Here is a 10,798-nt window from a genome sequence, read left to right on the forward strand (position 1 = left end):
AGTAGACATGTCTGTCCTTGGCCCTAGCTCCACGCATTTCCTTGAGTTCTTGATTACTGCTCTTATTTCATGTCAGTTTCCCCATTATCAACTCCATAGGTAGCATAGGTAACACTTGGTGCTAATATACTTTTATTAATCTGCTTTTATTCCGCTCTCAACGCGTATATCCTGAGGTCTACTTTTCACTGATGATACCTTTAAATCCAACCCCACTTTTAGATAACATCTCACAATTTCCAACTTTTCTGATAACTTCTATGTTGACAAATCTTAGATTAACTGAACCTTCATGAGGGATGTGTGTGTGTGTGTGTGTGTGTGTGTGTGTGTGTGTGTGTGTGTGTGTACACGCGCACGCGCGTGTACGATGTGCCAGCCCTGGGGCTTGAACTCAGGGCCTGTCACTGAGCGTTTGCACTCTACCAGTTGAACCACAGCTCTACTTCTGGCACTTGACAATTGAATTGGAGATAAGAGTGGCAGTCTTCCCTGCCTGAGGTTGGCTTCAGACAACTGTCCTCAGATCTCAGCCTTTTGAGTAGCTGGGATTACAGGCATGTGGTACCAGTACCTGGCCTCCATGACTTCTAGAAGCTTTCTGAAAGCTCAAATGACCTCTTTCTGAGAGCTAAGTATTTTCTTTCTAAAATATGAAATATACAGGCTTGGGGGAGGCCAATAATAAGAGTGAATATGAACACTGTAGTCTTTGGAAAGATGTATTCCCACTGGAATTAGTGAATGAGCATTTCTTCTAGTGAAAAGACAACTCTTGAAAGTTTGGTAAAAAAACGAATGAATTAGCCAGGCATCAGTGGCTCATGCCCATAATCCTAAGTGAGCTAAGGATGGCAGTTTGAAGTAAGTCTGGGAAGCAAAGTCTTTGAGACTCTTATTGCCAATGAACCAGCCAAAAACCTGAAGTGAAGCTGTGGCTCAAGTGGTAGAACACCAGCCTTGAGTGAAAAAGTTAAGGGATAGCACTCAGGTTCAAGCCCCAGTACTGGCAAACACCCCCCCACACAAATAAAAAATTAAAAAATGGATAAGTATATAAATAAATGGCAAATGGGCTGGCTGCTCACCATTTTTTCTTTTTATGCTCTTTAAAGTAAGAGTAATATTTTCCAATATGGCAAAAAATAATATTGTCCCATAAGTGACTGGCTTGTATATTTCCTACATTGACCCTTCCTCATTCTTGCCTTCCTATATTCAGTCTTTCATTGATTCAGATTTTTTAAGCACCTCATACATAGCAGACCCAGAGCTCAGGGTAAGCAGATGAACATGGCACATTTGCTAGACTCCAGAGGCACACGTTTGTGAGTGTGGATAATCATTACAGCCTAGTGATAAATGGCATGGCAGAGGCCCCCATGGAAGCTTGGAGAGGTCCCTTCACCTGACCCACAAGTCACCATGCTCTTTGGGGACCGTGACCCTGCTTTATAATGCAGCAAAAGGTCATCAATCTATCATGAGGGGTGAGTCGCTGCGTTCTTTCACAATGGAATGAATCAACAAAACCTCTCAGGCCAGCATGAAGCCAGCTGAGTTTGGGAATGTCACACAAAATTTCCCACAAATCCATAGACGTGTCATTGTGACCTGTGGCCATTCAACTATGATTCCAGAGTCCAATTTAACTGCAACTGTTCATGTAGGGCACAGAGATGATACCGAAGTGTGAAAGAGCCCACAAAGGAATCCTGAACTCTTAAATGTGGCATTCTAGAAATCTCTGTCAGACAATGAAATGATGTCAATAAAAGATGGTAATTGGTCCCTAAAGAATAACCTTGGGGAATATGAGGGGGGAAATACTCAGCAATGGGTCAAGAAAATTATTTATCTAGACTTTTTTTTTAAGGTATAGATAGTTGGACCGTGTGGGATGGATTCAGGTAATTAATCAATGTGATACACAAATGTCAAGAAGGGAGCATCCGTGTACCTCTGGAGAGACTTCCAGGAAAGCTATTTGCTGAAGTAAGTGCAGGCATTCCACACTGCTTTCTCTTGTGTGACTAGCCGCAGGGTGAACACACAGCCAGTCTTTGTCCATCGTGGTCTGTCTGTTCTCAGTGGTGTGTGACTGAGGATTTGCTTAAACAGACTGACCAATGGTCCCCTCAGAGAAGATATTTTCTGTGTCCTTCCCCCTCCCCAAAACCTTTTGGCGTGATATCATGAACAACCTTGACGAAGACAACGGTTTTACTCAGCCTTTTCTAGGGTAAAACACCTCCCACAGCTTCCTTCTTTAGGTCGTCACTGCTTCGGATTCTCACAGCCAAGTTCGCCATCTACAGCTCACATCATTTATAAATTGCTTTTAAGCTCAGAAGATTGTGGGAAGATCCATCAGTGTAGATGTTCAGTATTTGTTTAGTTTTGTTTTCCTTCAGGTCCTGGGACTTGAACTCTGGGCCTGAGCATTGTCCCTGAGTTTTTATGTTCAAGGCTCCACTGTGAGTCACATCTCCACTTTGGGCTTTTTTTTTTTTTTTCTAATTGGAAATAAGAGTCTCACTGAGTTGGCTTCAAACCATGATTATCAGATCTCAGACTCCTGAGGGTTACAGAAGGCAGCCACTGGCACCAGCTGGTCAGTATGAATTGCCGGCTGACTGTTCCACTGAGGGAATTAGTTTGAAAAGGTAATTGTGAATATTTGTGCAATATATGTTTTACTACTGGAAAAAAAAATCACTTTCTCCTGTTATTAGCAGAAAAACATGAGTCCTTATTCTATTTGCATTACAAAAGCACTAACAAGTTCTGAATAATAGCGAGTATTTACTGAGTAATTACATCATTGAACTAAGAACTTATCTAGTTTGGCCCTGAGGGACATTTTCTGAAGGGCTGTTCTTTTCCTGATGTAGTTCAGGATGCTAAAACTACTCCAGGTTAGCTGATTTCACCAAGCTAGAAAGGGAAATGAGGAGTTGGTGTTGGGGCCAACTTCACCGTAGGCAAATCCATATTATTGACCTCCTTTATTTTCTTTTGTCTTTTTCAAACCTAAATGATTGCCTCAGGCTTTCTCAACCCGCCTCTTCCACTCCCTTTGAAGTTTCTCCATGCCTCCTGCATATGGTAGCAGGCTGCTTTAGCCAGCAGGAAAGAATGGCGCTTCTTCTCCACATGCTGAAAAATAGCAGACAATACAGCCAGAAATGGCAAAAGAGCTTCCTACAACTCCACACCAGTCCAGCCATGTTCCATAAACCCCAGCAAGACTGTGCCCTGTCTGCTTACGATAGCAAGAGTATCCTGACCAGCCCTGAGCCTCTCCGCAGACTATTCACATTGGTATGGGGCTTGAATTCAGAGATGGGGTGACGTCTTTTAGCTTTTTAGCTCAAAGTTGGTGCAGTAGCACCAAATCCACAGTTCCACTTCCAACTTTTTTGGGTGGTTAACTGTAACGAAGAGTCTTACAGACTTTCCTGCCCAGACTGGCTTTGAACCACAGTTCACAGATCTCAGTCTCCTGAGTAGCTAGGATTACAGGGGTGAGCCACCAGTGCCCTATGCATGGTAAATGAAGACCCATTCAAGGAGCAAGGCCTGTGATCTAGGGACACACAAGAGCATTGTCTCGCAGTAAAAAAAAAATCTTGAAATACATGCTTCTGACCAATTTTCTCTAAGGATTACCTTTTAAGTTTTACTCTTGGAGATCATTACTTTATTGTCAGTTATATTTGAGTTTCTATTCTTTGCTATTTGTTTCCAAAGGTGGAGCCTCATTTAGGCTGAGTAGAGGAATTTTTAGAATACCCATTAGTGTCAACCTCATCCGTTGTACCAGACATTTTCCTCAAACAGTGAATTATGAGTCTGATCTTCAGAAAACTCTGAACATTTTTATGCCATATTTTCTGCCTTTTCCCTCCCCTACCCCAATAAATCAGTGCCGGCTGTAATCACATCAGCACCTACCACTGTGCAATTCCAGTCATTCTCTTCAGTGACCAGGTTCAGAGCTGGTAAACCAGTTCTCCCTCGTGTCTCACTGCTGCCCTCTTCTGGTGCCACTGATCTGCATGTATGTAACTATTCACACTTTGATCTAGATGCCTCGTTTTTACTAATTCATAAGAACCCATAGGCTAACCCACAGAACAACAAGAGTCTACATAATTTACAACATGTAGTTATAACATTTTTGTGAAACATGGAAATAATAATGTGTTATTCACTTAACCTATTCAAACTTCATTTCAGTAAGACTACATTAATGTTTTTGAATTTTATCTTAGGGGAAAAAATCACTAATGCACTCTCCCAGAATCTATACTATTTCAATGTAGCAATGATACAAGTGACAGTGGTACTATCTTTGGAGAAAGAACTTGTTAATCAAATGAATAGTAAAAATATCAATGCAAGGTGTGCTTAACCTCTTTATGGAGCAGGAAAGGTTATTAACACTATTATTCTATTTGATTTCATGCGTGTGTGTGTGTGTGTGTGTGTACACTTAGGGCTTGAACTCATAGCATGGGTTGATGTCCCTTAGCTATTTCTATCAAAGCTCTACCAATTGAGCCATACCTCCACTTCTGGCTTTTTACTGGTTAATCGGACAGAAGAATTTTGTGGACTTTCCTGCCCTGACTGGGTTCAATCCATAATGCTCAGCGTAGCATCCTGAGTAGCTAGGATTACAGCCATGAGCCACTTGGGCCCAGCTATTAGACTATTTTACAATGACCAGATGTATGGAGGAAGGCTGATAAGTCAAAGGTATTTATTAGATGCTCCAGCACTCTTCCACTTATAAACTCAAAACTTAAATGTGATGATCCTGAACCAAGACCCTTGCTGACAGCAATCTTTTGTTCTTTTCCCCTTTAGCATACATCCTGTAGTTGGGGAATTTTACTGTCACCACCAGCTGTATCTCATGACACAGTTTCCTCTCTCATGTCCTCTTCTTGCCTGTGCAAGGCTCTCCTAGGTTCTCCTTTGGATTGTTAATTTCTACACTGATCTTCCAATCCCATCTCTTCGCCAGTGCTGCTACAGTCCCTTCTTCAGGCACTGACAATCTCCCCCCCCCTCTCTCCCTCTCCCTCTCTCTCCCTCTCTCTTTCCTTTTTCACCTCCTCCTCCCCTTCTTCCTTCTCCTTTTCTCCACAGTACTGGGGTTTGATCTCAGGACCTCACTTGATAGGAAGGTGCTTTACCATTTGAACCTTGCTCCCCACTCTTTTACCTTAGTTATTTTTTAGTTATTTTTCAGATAGGCTCTCTAGTTTTACTTTCTTGAAGAACTGTGGTTTTCTGTAGCAGCTGCACCATTTTATATCCCACTAATTGTCCACATGGATTCTAATTTCTTACTCATCACTCCTTTCTAGCCCTTTGTGCTGGCTCCTCCTCTTCTTCTAGATAGACCCTTTATGGTTAAATATTCAAAGGCCCAGTGGCAAGACCTCTTCCCTCTTCCATCTCCACCCACTCCTGTGTATTGCATTCAGTTCATGGTTTTCTTCCTCTCCCCACCCCCCCACCCTTTTTCTTTCTTTGCCAGTCCTGGAGCTTGAATTCAGGGCCCATCCTTGGGCTTTCTCAAAGCTAGAACCATTTTGGTTTTTTTCTGTGTATGTGGTACTGAGGAATCGAACCCAGGGCTTCATGCATACTAGGCAAGCACTCTTTCACTAGGACAATCTCCCAGCCCAATTCATGGTTTTCAAATTATGAAGTTTGTTGACATGGATCAGAGTCCCTTCTCCAGCCCAGATCTCTCTGGGAACTGGTCCATTTTCATTCATTGACTTGGTTTTGGCACATGGGTTACTAATAAGCAGCACATTCCCAACAAGTCCACTTTGAACTCTTCTATCCCAGCACACAACTCCACTTTTCCAGGACCATACAAGAAGCTGAGCCTTTTACCGGCTGTGCACAAGCGGATGGAACCTGAAGTTCAGAAAAGTCTTGGGGTCAGAGGCACTCCTTTGACCTCTCCTGCTCACTGGACTCTGAAAAGCTTTTCCCATCAACTATAACTGAGAAATAGCTTTGTAGCTTCTACGGTTTATCTGTCCCGTAAGAGCTATTTTTTTCTCTTGTGTCGTGATTTCCTTTTTCACACACTATCATGCTAATATATCTTTCTTTCATGCTTGTATTAAAATTGGACATCTGCCCATCTCCGTCCCTCAATCTGTGCCAAGCACTTACTGATCTTTAGCAAAATCCTTTCCTAGGGGAGTATCTGTTGGCCCAGTGCAAGCATGCAGTGAGGAAGGCAGGAATGAACGAGAGTAGACAAAGCCAAGACCGACTCTGGAGCCTCATGCTCAGGTGAGAAAGCACAGAGAATGCTGCAGAAAGTCTGCTCTGACTAGTGTATCCTCTCAACCAAACAACTGACATAGTTCTGGCAAACAGTTGAGATTAGAGATGGAGGAAGTCACACCAACAGGAAGAATGTGGAATCTTGTGAACAGCCAGTAGCAAATGGGTAGAACAGATCATCACTTCTTGTTACTCATTCCTGATTCTCAAAACTTCAGCAAGCGTTAAAACAAGATGAAGTGCATAAGAGTTGCAACAGAAAGACAGAACCAAAGAAGATGTTCAACAAAATAATTTGCTTTTCCTTTTTTCTTTTTTTTGGCTCAAGTTTGGCATGCTACTATTTGAGCCACAGTTTTGTTTCCAGCTTTTTGGTAGTTCACTGGCGATATGAGTCTCTTGGCCTTTCCTGCTCAAGCTGGTTTTGAACCGGGATCATCAGATTTCAACCTCCTGAGTATATTTACCGGCTTGTGCCCCAAGAGTCCTGCTACCTGAAACTTCTTGTTACAAACAGTTGCCCTTTTTACCACCATTTTACTTCCCACAATCTCACAGTCATCTATGGTACAAAAATATTAAACGGAAGATTCCAGAAACAAAACAGTTCACAGTCTTTAATGGCATGCTGCCCTGAAAGTATAATGTTTCTCCTGTCCTTCTTGGTCCAGACTGGGACTTTGGATCATCCTTTTACTCATTGTCTCCATGCTTTATATTCTACCCCGCCTGTTAGTTACTTGGCAGACATCTACAATCACCTTGTGCAATTTCACCTCGTAGACGCTATAATCTCTCCCAACCATCCATGTTAGATGGATGCAAAAATATAAGATACTCTCTTATACAAGTTTTACTATGTTATATGGTTATAACTGTTCTTTATGATCAGTTATTGTTAGCACTGTCTTGCTATATAAGATTTACAAATTAAATTTTACCACATGTGTGGATGCATGGGACATAGATACCATATTCATGTCATGATCATTTCATGGTCATTTTTCAGCAAAGGTATGCACATTCAGGTCATCTAGACAGGGAGGGGAATGTCTCCTTGTATTCTTCAACTTTTTTTTTTTTTTTGCCAGTTGTAGAGATTGAACTCAGGGCCTGGACACTGTCCTTGGGCACATTTTGCTCAAGACTAGCGCTCTGCCACTTGAGCTACAGCACCACTTCCAGCTTTTTCTATGTATATGGTACCGAGGAATCAAACCCAGGGTTTTGTGCATGCGAGGTGAGCACTCTACCACTAGGCTATGCTCCCAGCCTATTCTTCAACTTTCAAATAGGAAATTCCTATTGTTAAATTTCCTCTATTTAGTATAACAGTTAATGCTCAACAAATATGCCCATTTTTAAATGACCATTGTCACAGTTATATGTTTCACCTAGATGATATTTTAAGGGGTTTATTCCCCCCAAATTCAATTATCCATATATCTTGGTGAACGTAGCAAAATAGAGCTATAAAGCTCCCCTAGGACAATTTAGGATGACTGTATTTCAAGAAATATTGATCATCTTCTGAATCCCTTCAATTTAATGACAATTCAGCAGAACACCAGAAGCATAACAAATCTGACAAATGGGATGAAATGCTTTAACCATCAAATGTATTCTCTATTTCTTGTCACTAGGAAATTCAACTGATGATATTACTGATGAGTTTTATATCCCTAAACCAGAGAAGTTTGAAGGCATTTGAATATCTACTTCTCAGCATTTCCTAATGATTAGCCTTTTAATGCCACCTTTACAATTTTACCCTATCTACATATTATCTCTAACATTGTTTCCATGTTTCCTTCAGTGCAGTAGTAATCAGTTCCATTTATTTCTATATAGCTGCTTCCTATGCCATAATATCCAGAAAAATGTATTTTGAATTCATATTACACTAAGCATACAATCCAAACTTTCAAAGATAAAATTTTGACATACATCACCTAAAACACCTTGAAGGAGTTGTGTTCATCTCTATTTATTATTCAAAATGTAATCTCTTTCTATTTTCTAGATACCAGATAATATTCATATTCAAGCTTATTTATTCATAGATCCTCTAGATAAAGCATAGCATCCTAAAAAAAATAAATGTCACTGTCAGTGTCACTCCCCCATATACACAGGCAACAAATATAATAGCACAACCTCAGAAGCTTGAACTTTGTCGGGCTGGGAGCGTGGCCTATTGGTACAGTACCTGGCTAACATGCATGAAGCCTTGGGTCCATTCCTGAGCACCACATACATAGAAAAAGCCAGAAGTGGTACGTGGCTCAGGTGGTAGAGCACTAGCTTTGAGAAAGCCTAAGGATAGCACCCATGCCCCCAGGACTGGCAAAGAAAAAAAAAACAGTTAGTCTATCTATTGTGGGCACCTAAAACTTCAAGAAACTAAAACTTTAAACTTAATTTGCAGCAAACAGTTTACAACTAAAGGTTTCATTCTCTGAAATAAATTAAGCAATAGTTATAGCTGGACATGCATTATGTTTAAGGAAGAGGAGTCAGTAAGTTCTTTGGCATGGAAGTCATAACATTTCTGAAATATCTTGTAATGTACTCATTCCAGCTCATCTGCCACTGACTGAAGGATATTTTTATACCTCAATGGGCCAGTGAGGCTCACCTTGCCGTATTATGTGAGATTTTATAATATATCTGTATTTCTTATGCATTTTAAAAGTTGAACCAGGTACAGTGGCTCTCCCACTAATCAAGCTACTCAAAAGGACTGCAGTTCAAGACCAGTTCAGGCAAGGCATTCTTGAAATCCCATGTCAATCAATAAAGCTGGACATAGTCGTGCATGGTTAATATGCCAGCTATGGGGGAACATAAATAGCAGAATCATAATGCAGGTAGGCCTAGATATAAACACAAAGACTCAAAAATGATCAAGGACAAGGGGTCAGAAGCATGGCTCACATGTCCAGCAAGGACAAGGCAAGGCCCTCTGTTCAAATACAATACTCGCCTCTCCAAAGAAGAAGGATGAAGGTGAGGGAGGAGGACTAGGGCAAGGATGAGGATTAGGAAGAGGAGAAGGACAAGGAGGAGGAGGAAGAAAGGAAAAGTTAAAAGTAATTATTAGTGCCTTATTCGTGCCTGTAGAGATGCTACAATATCTTGGTGACTTACTGGGAAAGAATTTAAAAGATACATCTCAGATTTTAAGTTATTTCTAGATTATTTTGGCAATTATTTCTCTAAGCTAAAGGTTGACAGGGTTTGGGAGGGAGGTAGAAAGACTTGCCCTTTTCTCAATTCTAGAGGTCTCTCCAGTAGTAAATTATCCAACATTTACTCTTTCAAAATTGTACACATCTTGCAGACATGTAATTTGCAGAGCTGTCTGCAGTTCAACCATATTTGAGGAAAAGAGACTCAGGAGCATGCAGATGATGCTAAAACTTGTGTATAAATTTGGCCACAGCAAAATATGTACAGAATAAATAAATGTTCCCACCAATGAGATATCAGCCAGACAAAAGTGAATATAGTTTCTTATAGGAATATTAAAAATATAAACAACAATAATTTTCAAAATTCCCCATAGAGCATGGAAAGAGAGAGAGAGAGAGAGAGAGAGAGAGAGAGAGAGAGAGAGAGAGAGAGAGAAAAGCTATGGCCTAAATTCTTCTCCCTTTTGGTTCTGCCTGTTAGTGCACTCAAACTACTTTAAAGGTTTTAATGTGTGGCTTACCAGAGTAAGCTGGAGCTCTAATTTCAAGTGCCAAGGTTCTTTAATGAGAGAGCTCCTCTAAGTAGACACACAAAAGCATTGTAAATTTTTTTGACACTTTTCCTTGTTCCCTTGAAAAGCAAAACAAAACATAATTCTTGTCCACAACCAGAATTCACATATACTGAGAATCATTTTTTATCCCTCTACTTCCTGGCAAAATAATGGCTAGCATAATAAAAAGTAGTTTCTACAATCACTTCCTATTTGCTGAGCTCATGTTCCAGGGTGAGTTTAACAATTCGATGTTGTCTTCACCAAACATCTAGATTTAGCAGATGTTCAACAGGTCTAGAAAATTCTATGGCATAAGAGCTTTGTTAGTAAAACCTTAAAAAAAATCAAACAAAACAAAACAAAAAACAAGAATGTATTCTCCTCTTCTCAGTAACTGATGTTTACTACTGTCTCCCCTCCTCCCCACTCTCATTTTCTGTGCAGTTTCTGGAAGTGAAAACCTTCTTACAGCCCAGTACTACTTTGATTTACACAAGCCCAGAAAGAGGGAACAGGATTGACATGTATATTGTCATCCATAGTTTGGAGAATACTTTCACCTACACAATGCCATCTATTGTGCCCCAGTCTACTGCCATTTTCTATGTGAGGGCTGATAGGCTGATACTCACCTTTCTGCCGGAGAAGAGGAAAAACACTTTGAGACCAGCAAATCTGACTGAGGAAATAGTTAACTCCAGCACAACCTGGCTGAAATAT

The 10,798-nt window shown here is 40.7% G+C and overlaps 1 protein-coding gene across 1 annotated transcript in view; it reads right to left on the minus strand.

Moving 5' to 3' along the window:
* Window positions 1–10,798, minus strand: part of Alpk1 (alpha kinase 1) — an 89,474-nt gene that overhangs the window by 72,645 nt on the left and 6,031 nt on the right. The window lies entirely within an intron of this gene.

Source organism: Megascapheus bottae, chromosome 23 (genome assembly GCF_031878675.1).
Source record: "Megascapheus bottae isolate mThoBot1 chromosome 23, mThoBot2.hap1, whole genome shotgun sequence".
NCBI lineage: Eukaryota > Metazoa > Chordata > Mammalia > Rodentia > Geomyidae > Megascapheus > Megascapheus bottae.